This window comes from Rutilus rutilus (assembly GCF_951802725.1).
Source record: "Rutilus rutilus genome assembly, chromosome: 1".
Lineage (NCBI taxonomy): Eukaryota > Metazoa > Chordata > Actinopteri > Cypriniformes > Leuciscidae > Rutilus > Rutilus rutilus.
This window is the reverse complement of record NC_140209.1, coordinates 18,793,877-18,807,067: the sequence shown is the minus strand read 5'-3', so window position 1 is coordinate 18,807,067 and position 13,191 is coordinate 18,793,877. Positions and strand designations below refer to the sequence as shown.

General features: G+C 37.6%; 1 protein-coding gene across 1 annotated transcript in view; it reads right to left on the bottom strand.

The window, feature by feature from the left end:
- Positions 1-13,191, bottom strand: part of LOC311292364 (uncharacterized protein) — a 78,871-nt gene that overhangs the window by 50,979 nt on the left and 14,701 nt on the right. The window lies entirely within an intron of this gene.

Here is a 13,191-nt window from a genome sequence, read left to right as displayed (position 1 = left end):
ATATTATTTGCTTGCTTTTAAGTTAATTTGTAGAAACAAATGCATTTGACTTCCTCTTTTTTGTAGAGCAGGATGAGATGAGCAAAAGTTTTGAAAGATAAGTTCTTGAACTTAATGTTTTGTAATCAACCACAGAGATTATCAAGAGGATAACATGGGCATGAAGAGAATGTGTTGAAACCGTCTGCAGAGATGAGATAGACGAAGACTACAGTGAAGAAGAGAAAGAGTGCTAGAAGAAGACAACATCATAAACAACAGAGGAAGGACATCCAGCTTATTGAGCATGATTTGTAGAAACCTTAACTCACCTCAAGAAGTTTTCTCTTAGGACAGAAGACAAAATTACCAATCCAGTTTATTCCAGTTTGGCAAACCAGCAGTTGGTTATTATAACCCAACTGGGTAGTTTATGAGAGGGTGCATCATTTCTACTGTCAGTGAAATTTAACACCGTGTTCATATGGGAACCATCAGCAGGGTGTTAAAGAAACACAGACTCAGTGTTAGAGTTAATTCGATACTTAAGTGATTAATTGAGTGATGATTGTTTGATTATTGAAGACACCTGATGTTAATGAGCAGAATCACTGCTGCGTTTACACCAGGCATTAACATGCGATCATCGTTATCCGATCAAGCAGATCGGATCATAAGCCAATCAAGACACGGTGCGTTTACACCTGTCCACATCAAGTGGCTTCTGTATCTGGATAACAGATCGAATCTCGCATCAAAAAAAAAAAAGGATGGCTCCAGTGCAAAGTCGACGTGGTGTGTTTTCTTTTTAAAAAGTTTTCAGTCGGGGGACATTTTACAAATCTCGCAAAATGAGGAGGATGAAGAGGCTGCAAGTAGCATACTATAATGTGGATATATGCCGCAATGGAAACGGTACAGAGAAACGTATGGGTCCGAGAACTTTGCCAGCTGTGGTGGGAAAAATGCACATTCTTTACAGAAAATGAATGGTTCTGCAATTTTCGGGTGCGAACTGCGAAGGCCAACATTTCAGTATATTTGCGATGTAGCCTACATGTACTTCGCACTAGACTGTATCGCAAAACCACACAGCTTTCAGTTCCGGAGAGAGGAGGGGGAATAATGACAGTGGGCGGGGTTTAGTGTGACATCCACCTGTGACTGCAGACACAATGGCTGGACTGCGTTTACATTACACTGAGATCCGATCACAATGCGGCCGATCGGGTTTTCTGAGGCATTAGGCTACGTATCCGCGGTTTAATGACGAAAGCAACCCTGACGCGCGTCTGCAAAGAGATGAAACATTGCGTCGTCGTAGGACAGGAATGTGGACAAACGTTGACAACATATCAAAGGTTGGCTTGCTCATCCTAAAATTTCGGACCCACTGCTCCTTGTTAAAGCCCGCCACAATATGCTCCAACCAGTCCTGAAAACTCTCTCGCACACTATATGCGCAATGATGTCTCCTCCGCCTCAAAATCATGGTGATGTTTGGCAAACTTCTCATAAATCGCAAAGCTAGCATCAAGCATATTTCGTGTTCGTCCATCTGTGCAAGAAGTGCAAGCTCGTCCCCCTTTAAGCACGCGCAATGTTTCAGATTGTATGGCAAGTGTAAACACATGAATCGGATATGGGTCACAATTGAAAGGACGTGTAAACGGACGGTCGAAAAAAATCGGATATAGGCAACAAATCAGAATTGGGCATCAAGACCTGCAGTGTAAACGAGGCCTATTTCTGTCATTTGTCTAAAGGTCTTTCTGATAATTAACAGAGGTTTAGATTTTTTTTTTTAAACTGCAAAAACGCGAGGTGCAGCAGGCGGTAAATCACGAGGTGCCTGGGGGCGCATAAACAGCGTGCAGAACGCTCACTGCCATAGGAAAACAATTGAAAAAAGGCGCCCTCACTGCAAAAAAAAAAAAAAAAAAAACGCGTTAGGTGTGATCGAAGCCTTACGGCGCTGATCCACTTGTCCGACATTGTGCCTCCCCACATTGGTACGTTGATGGGGGTTTACCGCTATGGGCGTGGTTTTGATCCAGCGGGAAATGTAGCGTATCAGAACAGAGGACCTGCGAGAGACTTCCCTCCGTCTCCATATGCTCTACTTCTATTGGATAGACGCGTCGCATCTGACGGAATTCATTTGCATAAAGATGGGCATCGGCCAGCTTTTTGACGCGCAGCATTTTTTCAAATGAAGCGCCGCCTTCCCGGAATGCTTTGCGGGCGCGACAAAGTCGCTTGACGTCACCCATAGGAATATAGTGGAGCGCGGCGCGACAGAAGTGTCGCACGGACAAGTGGATCAGCGCCGTTAGAGTGTTATAGTCCATTATAAAATCTACAAAGACAGCATCCAGGCTTTCAATATGCACAGTAAATTCCCCGGTGTTAAATTAACACCGTTCTGTGTTCTTATATTTTTTATGTAAGTTGTTGTCTTTGTAACTGTGTTTACCAAAACACATAATTTGTTGCAAAGGAAACAATGAACAAAGATGATCAAGTGATATATATTCATAATCATGAAGAAAATCGTTTGACAAATATCGTCACCGTCTCAACAATGGTGACATGCTTCATGCAGCAATGCATGCTGGGAGCCATTAGTTTTATAATATGGTGGTTCCCAGCATGCATTGCTGCATGAAGCATGTTACCATTGTTGAGATTCATATCGTCACTTTCCTAAAATAAAAGTTTCTCAGAAAACACAAAAAACAACCAATAATTGAGGTTGAGTAGATATAGGGCCCTATCTTGCACCCAGCGCAATTGACTTTGTACACGGACGCATGTATCATTCCTATTTTGCACCCGCGCAAAGCGGACTTTTCCCTCCACAGAACCACGTCGGTTAACTAAGAAATACACTTGCGCTCCCCGGGGCGGTTCAGCGCAAAGAGGAGGCGTGTTCTGGCGCAAACGTTCCCTCATGCTATTTTACAGGTTTAGAAAACAATTGCGCCACTAACCGAAAAAAAACAGTTTAAAGTCAGTGGCGCGTTGCGCATGTTATTCATATGCTATTTTAAGGGCGCATGCTTGGCCTTAATCAATGTAGCGTGTGCACAACGCCCATACACTTTGATTCTCTCATCTACACACAGACGCAGCAGTTATCATTTTTGCAAATCATACATTATTACGATAGATAGATAGATAGATAGATAGATAGATAGATAGATAGATAGATAGATAGATAGACAGTTTATTATAAAAGCATACATCTAGCTTACACATTTACCCAAATTATCATACGCCTGTTTAACCGAAGTTAATTTGGGTGTGTTTCTTCATCCCCAACGTCCCTGACGGGAACGTCGGTCTCCTCGGCTGTGAACCGCTCCTCGCGTGCGCCTGGCAAATCCGCCGTTATAATAGGAATCCGCTTTAGAACAAGCGCGCCTGCTCTTAAAGGGAATGTGAGATGTCGCTCTGATTGGTTTATTTCACGTTACGCCCAAACCACACCTATAAATAATGAAGCTACTTCAGACCAACCCCTTTTAGATTTGCGCCCGGCGCAAGAGTCATTTATCCCGCCGGGAAAATAGCAACAGCGCCAAGACCCGCCCACAAAGTTACTTGCGCTTTGCGCTTTGACACTTGCGTTTCAGATCGTTAAAATAGGGCCCTTAGTGTTGTTTTTGGCAGCCTGTTTTAATTTTAGTTTTAGTCTAGTCTTTGTGTCAAGCTGTCATTTTAGTTTTTATTAATTTTAGTCACGTTCATACTCTTTTTAGTCTAGTCAAGTTTCATTCGAGCATTTTAGTCTTATTTTAGTAAAAATTATCCATGACTATTTTCGTTTAGTTTTAGTCGATGAAAACTGATGACATTTAGTCTCTTTTTTTTGTAATGCAATTCTATTTAACCCAGTCAATATAGTATAAGTTACCTTCACTAAAAGTATGCTTGTGTTTAGCATATTTCTTAAAAATGTAACTAAGCATATATTTATTACCAAAGTACTTGTAATGCACTTTTTATAACTATGTTACAAGTATGCTTGTTTTTTTTTTTTTAGCATATTTCTTAAAAGTATAATTAAGCATATATTTATTACTAATGTACTTATGGTGCACTTTTTAGAAATATGTTAAAAGTATGCTTGTTTTTAATTATCAATAAAGTGAAAATAAATACACTTTTAAAAAATAAACTGAATTTTCACTTCAAGTATATTTTTCGAAAACATGTTTTTCGAAAATATACTAAAGTACAATTATTTTAAAGTGTGTTAAAAGTTGTATTGTGGAAATAGGTAAAAGCATGATGCTAATATAATATACTTTTAATATATTTAAAGATAGTACCATTTATTTTCAATATATTTGCAATGTACTATTGAAAAAGGGAATTTATTTCAAATACAATAAAGTATACTTTTTTTACACTAGGGATTTGTCTTCCTTAAAACAACTATAAAACATTGTCCAATGCATCTGCAAAAAAAAAAAAACAACAACAACAACAAAACAGAATTAGTCATTATAACATGTACAACATTACATTAACATTCTTTTTATTTGCTTAATGAAGCTGTGTATTTATTTCTGATTTCCTGAACAATGTAGAAACACACGTATTTGACTTCCTCTTTTTTGTAGAGCAGGATGAGTTGAACAAAAGTTTTGAAACTTGAACTTAATGTTTTGTAACCAACCACAGAGATTATCAAGAGGATAATCAGGGGTGAAGAGAACGTGTTGAAAGAGATGAGATAGACGGAGACTACAATGAAGAGCAAGAGTGCTAGAAGAAGACAACAGCATAAATGACAGAGGAAGGACATCCAGCTTATTAAGCATGATTTGCAGAAACCTTAACTCACCTCAAGAAGTTTTCTCTTAGGACAGAAGACAAAATTACCAATCCAGTTTATTCCAGTTTGGCAAACCAGCAGTTGGTTATTATAACCCAACTGGGTAGTTTATGAGAGGATGCATCATTTCTATTGTCAGTGAAATTTAACACCATGTTCATATGGGAACCATCAGCAGGGTGTTAAAGAAACACAGACTCTCATGCTCTCAATAAACACCTGCAATTACTAATAAAACACAAACTTAATGAAAGTCAATGGTCAAGACCCAACTAAAGCAAACACTGATCTCCATAATGGTGACCTCAAACCAAACATTTTCAATAAGACATCAACATCTAAACCTCTGTTAATTCTCAATAAGATCTTCTGTAGACGTGTGACAGAAATAAAGTCAGTCTGGTTAGTAATAAGTGAAGCTGGTAATGCTGTTAGTGGAGTTGTTTAATCAGATCTTGAGAGAGTTTATGTCTTTTATCTTCAGTTCATCGAAGGCTGTGTCTGAATAAAGCTGTATTTTGTGTTCTTATTTGTCTTTCTTTCAGTGCTTGTTCACAGCGGGTGTTTGAATGATTGAAATAATGTTTCAGGAACATCACACTAACCTTTCAATAACATTCTATTAACATTCAGGAAACATTTTTATGTTCTTGGAAAGTTACAAATCAACGTTCCTAGAATGTTGCATTTTAAAACAAAATGAAGTTGAAAGAACGTTTGAGGAACATTATAACTTTTAAAAAGTTCTTTGGAAATTTTTAACATTCCCAGAACCAACACTGAATATTTGGAGACCGTTCTTATAACAAAATTCTGTTAGCTAGGTCATTACTTAATTTTTTTTTTATTTTGAAAAAAAAAAAAAAGCTACAAAGTGTACCTTAAATAAACAAATTATTATTTTATTTATTTTTTAACAAAGAAACATCATGATGTGAAAAGACATTTAAGATTTTGCACTAATCAAATAGTTTTTTTTTTTGTTTTTTTTTTTACATTAATCATGCAAACCTATTTTTCAGTCAAATTTTCAGTCAAGATGCTCTTTAGAATATTTTTTAAAGCATGCTGGAGATCATGATCATCAGGTATCACACACACTTGTTAAGATAGAGAAACGCAAAGGTTTTGGACTTTTGGACTGTATACACACAGAGGAGAGCATTACAATAGTCCAGTCTGGATAGAACAAGCGCTTGGATAAGGAGTTGTATAGCATGCTCTGATAGGAAGGGCCTGATCCTCCTAATGTTGTACAAGGCAAATCTGCAGGACCGGGCAGTTCTAGCAATGTGGTCTGTGAAGTCCAATTGATCATCAATCACAACTCCAAGGTTCCCAACTGACCTTGAAGGAGTTAAGGATGACGAACCAATGTTAAATATACCAATGTAGAAGTTGTGGTGTATATTCACTTAATTATCTCACTGTAACACTGCGTCAATGTTACTTTTTACTCTTTGTAGTGTGGATTTTCCTGAAGGGTTGAAAGGGTTAACAGTGTAAGATAAAAAGACACACCCACAAAATGTATTTTAACAGTAATAAACTGTAAGTTATAAAACAGGTATATGCTGGCAACACTGTTGTCAGTAGTTTACTGTAAGCAGAGGTGTATATGTAGCATTGATGATTTCAAAAGGGACAGATACAAATTGCTCCCCCTTTAAATTTTGAACTTGGTAAAGACATTATTGTTACATTTATTTGTATTACTGGATTGCACTGTGTTCTGAGTAAAATCATTTCGGTTAAACTCAGGTTCGTCAGCAGGGGGCACCCAAGCGTTACACTACACATCAGTAGCTGACTAACAGAATAGAAGTAGCATTCAGTACGTGATGAAATCAAGGGGGTAATCCAGCACCCGGGCTGCGTTCCACTCCACTTTTAGACACGCACTTGTGAACTTCAGCAAAATCCCCAGTGTTAAATTAACACTGCTCAGAGTTTATATGAGTCCACACTCAGGGTGTTATAAGTAACACTGAAGCAGTGTTAAAGTTAATGAGATAATTAAGTGATTAATTGTGTGGTGATTGAGCATTATTGAAGACACCTGATGTTAACAAGCAGAATCACTGAAGGAGAAAAACGTAATTGGTATGTTACCATTATGGTGATGAGTGTTTGCTTTAGTTGGGCTCTTGACCCTTAAATCATTGACTTTAGATTTTGTTTGGCTGCTGTACCTGAGTTATAACAACAAGATCAACTATGAGAAACGGTGGCTTGATGGTGTTGGTTGTGTTTTAACATAATCATTATTTCACAACCAATTAACCTGAATCATTGAACTCATATAGAACCCAATTTATGAGTTATATTTACTTTAGTAATTATAACAGCTCTGTCCTTGAAAAGGATACTACTTTTAACTTTTACAATGTAATCCAAATAATCTCTTAAAACTTTATATTGTTTGTAGACACAGACATCATGAATCAGCCTGTGAATCTCAACAATGGTGACAATTATAAAGCATGTTGCAGTGCATTGTGGGTTCCACCAATCAAGACACATTAATGGATCCCATCATGCATTGCTGCATGAATAAATAATGAGCTTATGTTCCTGAGTTGATCTGTTTGTCACCATTGTTGAGATTCATACACAAATTCTTGATGTCTGTGTGTGGCCTCACAAAATACTTCTTAGAATTTTTTTTTTTTTTGTAATTGATTTGATTATTTGGATTTCATTGACGAGGCTAAAAATGGCATGCCCTACAAGGACAGTGCTGCTATAATCCATAAGGTAAACTTAACTCAGAAATTATGCTCTCAATGAGTTCAGTGATTCAGGCCAGCTAATGATTATGTTAAAACACAACCAACACCTTCAGATCACCTTTTCTCTTTGTTCATCTGGCTGTTATTGTAACTGAATTACAACAGCCAAACAAAATTTAAAATTAATAAAGTAAGGGTCAAGAGCCCAACCAAACTAAACACCAATCACCATAATGGTGACCATTTTAAAAATTAATTTTCTCCTTCAGTGATTCTTCTTGTTAACATCAGGTGTCTTCAATAATGCTCAATCACCACACAATTAATCACTTAATTATCTCATTAACTGTAACACTGCTTCAGTGTTACTTATAACACCCTGAGTGTGGACTCATATAAACTCTGAGCAGTGTTAATTTAACACTGGGGATTTTGCTGTGTAATCACCACCACAACAAACAACTCTATGATATATGAATTCTAATTTTTTTAATTAAAACAACCCAAACACACCTATAAACATTTGGATGCTGCATTAAACAAATTCTTAAAGGGAAAAATAAATAAATAAATAAATCAACTCCATAGCTGATTCCAAGTGATCAAGGGCTTAGGACGTTCCAATTCAGCCCACCGCAGTTTCCGCCAGTAGTGGGCACTCGTGCAACGTAAGCACTGACGTACATCCGAGTGAACGAGACGGAGGGAAGTTAGCGAGTGAAGGGCATGACAATTTTGGACTGGAACGCAGCACCGGAAAGCGTACCTTCCCTGGGGGCCGTGGCGCCGCAATTTGGTTATCAAGCCATCACCTGCTGTTAGCATTCCATTGGCTCCCATTTATTTTGGCGTCACTTTGACAGCGAATAACTTTACATCTGAGGCGTTTAAAGACTCTATTTATCCATTGTTTATTTCTAAAGAAACACAACAATGTATAAAAGGCTTCATTACCTTGTATCTTACGGTATGGCCCCGTAGAAGTAGTTTTTGTAAAAATAGGCTAGTGATTGCGTCATAACCACGCGTCTGGAAATTACCGTATAGACAGGAGGAGAAGCTCGCAGTCAATCGGGGGGACGTGGAGGCATAAAGTCCGATAAAGTCAAGGGAGAAGCCCATAGAGAATCATAAAGTTGCTCCTGCTCCTAGCTCATGGACATGCTTGTAATTGACTTCACTTTTCTCCGTTGAAGTCTATGGGGTCGCTGTGTCCATTTATTTTACTGTCTATGGTGCTCACTCACATTCTCCGTCTTCATTAGTTTACGATCTTTCTCAGTCATATCTAATACTTTGTTAGACAGAACCGGTAAAAAAAAAAAACACATCTTGGGGTTACTTTGGATTCTACTCTTACTTTTAAAAGCCATGTAAAAAGGTTGTCTAATATTGTAAAATTTAATTTAAAGAATTTTAAGTACATTAGCCCATTCTTGACAGTTGGTGCTACAAGGTTGTATTTATATTCAGTGATTTTTTCACATATCCAGTATTGTTTCAGTAGTTGGTCATTCACAACTCTAAAGTTCATAGCAACACTGTATAAGAAGGCGATAAAAGTGTTGGATAAAAAAACCCTCTCATTTAATCAGTGTAAAATCCCCCCCCCCCCCCCCCCCCCCAAAAAAAAAAAAAAATTATTGAGTTTTGAAACTTTGTAAAAATTTCAATTATGCATGCTTTATTTATAAGGTCTGGCATGGGCTTGCCCCACCTCCATTAAAATAATTTATAAAACAGAGGACAGATTGTGGTATTGGTACCAGGTCTGTCATTAGAGGAGATTGTGAAGTACCATATAGGCGAACATCTTTTGGCCAGGAAGTATTATCTGTGATGGGGAGCAAATATTATATTAGAGATTAAATTAGAGATTTAAAGCACCGTTTTTGAAGAGTGTGCATGTGCGAATGTGCTCTAGCCTATGATTGAATCTGGAAATAAAGCAAAATGAAAAATGAGAAATAGTCCTCAGATGCCACATTCGTAATTTATAGCAAAACATCTAGCATTAATTCGATCTCAAACAGATTAATTAAAGAAAGTTATTACTCCACCACCTGCGTGACATCATTAACCAACGTGGTTGAATTTGCGACAAAACGGTTTGGGAAGCAGTCGTGACTAGCTAGTAGAATTCTTCACCAATGCATCGTACTATGGTAGTGAACCAGCAAGTTACATCGCCAGTACGGGAAACACACCCCTGATCAGTGACTGCGGCCTCAAAAACACTTCAATCAGTCGAAACAGCTATAAGCAATCACAATTCTACAGACTGTTACCAATTCACTTTTTTCAACCATCAATTAAAGCTGTTTTTTACACTGTCAGGGTGAAACAGAAGAAGCATGATGTGACATGGCATTTATGTTTATTTACACTGCTCATGTAGGCTACATGTATTTACATTGCAGGCAAATAACCAATATATATATATATACACACTACCGTTCAAAAGTTTGGGGTCAGTACGATTTTTTTTTTTTTTTTTTAAAGAAGTATCTTTTAAAGTATCTGAGCAGAAGTATCTGCTCACCAAGGCTGCAATTATTTGATAAAAAACAATAAAAAAAAAAAGTAAATTTGTGAAATATTATGACAATTTAAAATGACTGTTTTCTATTTTAATATATTTTAAACTGTAATTTATTCCTGTGATCAAAGCTGAATTTTCAGCATCATTACTCCAGTCTTCAGTGTCACATGATCCTTCAGAAATCATTCTAATATGATGATTTGATTCTCAAGAAACATTCATTATTATTATATTAACATTATAGAAACATTCATTATTATTACAATGTTGAAAACAGTTGTGTACAAATATTTTTCAAAATTCTTTGATGAATAGAAAGTTCAAAAGAACAGCATTTATTTAAAATAGAATATTTTCTAACATTATAAATGTCTTTACTGTAACTTTTGATCAGTTTAACTCATCCTTGATGAATAAAAGTATTGATTTATTTTATTTTCCCCCCAAAAATTAAAATTCTTACTGACCCCAAACTTTTGAACAGTAGTGTATATATACACCTGTAATGACTGTAATAAACATATATATATAAAAAAAAAAAAAAAAAAAAAAACTTGAAGTCATTACAGGTGTGTTCTACTGAAGAAAAGAATTACACCATGAATGGCCTGGGGGTTAATAAATTAACAGCAAATTTCTATTTTTGTGGTCAGATATCCCTTCCATCACAAATTTAAACTCATCTCAGTTAATCATAATCCATAGCAAGTTGATTTGTACAGACCTAAATTTACCTGTGGCTAATATTTAAATAAAACAAAACTATTGCTCCTCATTGATTGAGATAACCTTAAGTAAAACCTCTGTTTGTTTCTATTTTAACTCTATTGTCATTTACAGATATCCACACTGTCTGCTGCTGTAAATAAAGTTGACAGTTCAATGGACACTGAACCTCAACAACATTGACTGTTAAGTCAAGTACTGCCACCTAGCTGACACAGCGGATACAATCCTGCTTGCCCTATAGGACTCCCACACATTGACTTAGTTGAAAGTTGATTTTTTTTTTTTTAGGTGTGGTTTTGTATGTGTGTGATGCTTTCGGCAGATGGGCATGCCGGACCAGTGGACGTCTTTTCTGTAGCAGTTGAGGTCTACTCGCATTGGTTGACTTTGTGCAGTTGTGGACAGGCAGTGCTAGGCTTTTGAAGTGAGTTGATGTGAAAATCAGATGTTAAAGTGATATCTAAGGTAAGCTACCACATTTGATCAGAAACTCTTCCATGTCTTGCGCATCCATATTGGAAATGTCACATTCACGCAAGTTCAAGTTCAGAATTAAGTCAGAGAGCGTGTGCAACCCTCGTGACACCGGCAATCTGTGCAGTGACGAATCAAAACGCCTCTGATTGGTGTCGTGGAAATTTTAAACTGTATATCAAACTAACCATGTTTCTAACTTCTAACTTCCCTTTCAGGCCAAACAAAACTGACACTCTGAAACACAATGTCTGAATGTATGTGTGTCTTTTGGAGGAAAACTCATGACTTTGTGTGTGTGTATGTAAATAACAAGGGGAAATTAAACTAGACAGATGACTAGTTCTCAAACCTTGTGATAAGTAATCATAAAAACAGAGTTTGCTTGTGCCAGTGACAGAGGGAAAAGGTTGAGGCTTTTGAAACAATTGAACCAAATTATATTGATGGTGACATGTTAGTCACAATAATCTTATTTGTTTTCTCGATTCTATAAAAACTGTTGTATCTGTGTTTGCTTCTTGGGATGCTCAATGGAATTTGTCTGAGATCCTCCGGCCTTGCTTCTTGGGAGAGATTCCCTGAGAACTGCTCGGGAAGATATCCCGGCCGTGATTAAAGCATTTGAAGGACATTTGCTGAAGTCTGTTTGTTGATTATTCCTGCGCAGGAAGTTAGCTAGTTTAGGGAAGCAAGTTAGTTAGAGTAAGACTCGGCCAGTTGTCGACTGAAGACGCAAGAGCTAGAGTATAAAGGTATTGGGTGTCGATTTGTAGATGCCCCAGTTTAAGGAATTGGGTGTCTATTTGTAGACGCCCCAGATAAAGGTATTGGTGTCGATTTGGAGACGCCTCAGGTAATAAGATCAATTGGGTGTTGATTTGGAGACGGCTCAGATAAAAGTATTGGTGTCGATTTGGAGACGCCCCAGATAAAGGTATTGGTGTCGATTTGGAGACGCCTCAGGTAATAAGATCAATTGGGTGTCGATTTGGAGACGCCCCAGATAAAGGTATTGGTGTCGATTTGGAGACGCCTCAGGTAATAAGATCAATTGGGTGTCGATTTGGAGATGCCCCAGATAAAGGTATTGGTGTCGATTTGGAGACGCCTCAGGTAATAAGATCAATTGGGTGTCGATTTGGAGACGCCCCAGATAAAGGTATTGGTGTCAATTTGGAGATGCCTCAGGTAATAAGATCAATTGGGTGTCGATTTGGAGACGCCCCAGATAAAGGTATTGGTGTCGATTTGGAGACGCCTCAGGTAATAAGATCAATTGGATGTCGATTTGGAGACGCCCCAGATAGTTCTACCACAAAAAAAAAAAATGGTGGTGGAAAAATCTATCACATTGGACATTGCATTCTTAAGGGGTCATGAAAGCTTAAAACATATTTTTTTGAGATGTGCTTTCACCTAATCATATTCAGTAGCCTATATATACAAACACACTCAAGTCCATCACCGCCATCATAACCCTCACATTCATAGGACATTTTTTTTACACACTAGTGTTCCAATAAACCACATTGAAACTATTTGACATTTGACCACTATCGTCAAATACGACTGACAATTAGCATACAGTTTGGACTGGCGGTATGGTTCAGTTCTGGGCAAGAACTCCCTGCGCATCCATGCAGTATAGCGTGGATCAGAGCAATGATATCTGCAACACATTCATGTTGGTTCTGTTCTGTTTACCCAAAGGGGGTTTCCTTAGGGTAAACAGAACAGACCCAACGTGAATGTATTTATTTTTTATTCAACCGTAATTAAGCCCCAGGGCCCGTTTAATACTGGTTCCGATACCCATCCCCACTTACAAGAGAAGCAAAGAAGGATCAGTTGCAAAGCTACATGACAGTATATCTTGCATCTGGGTT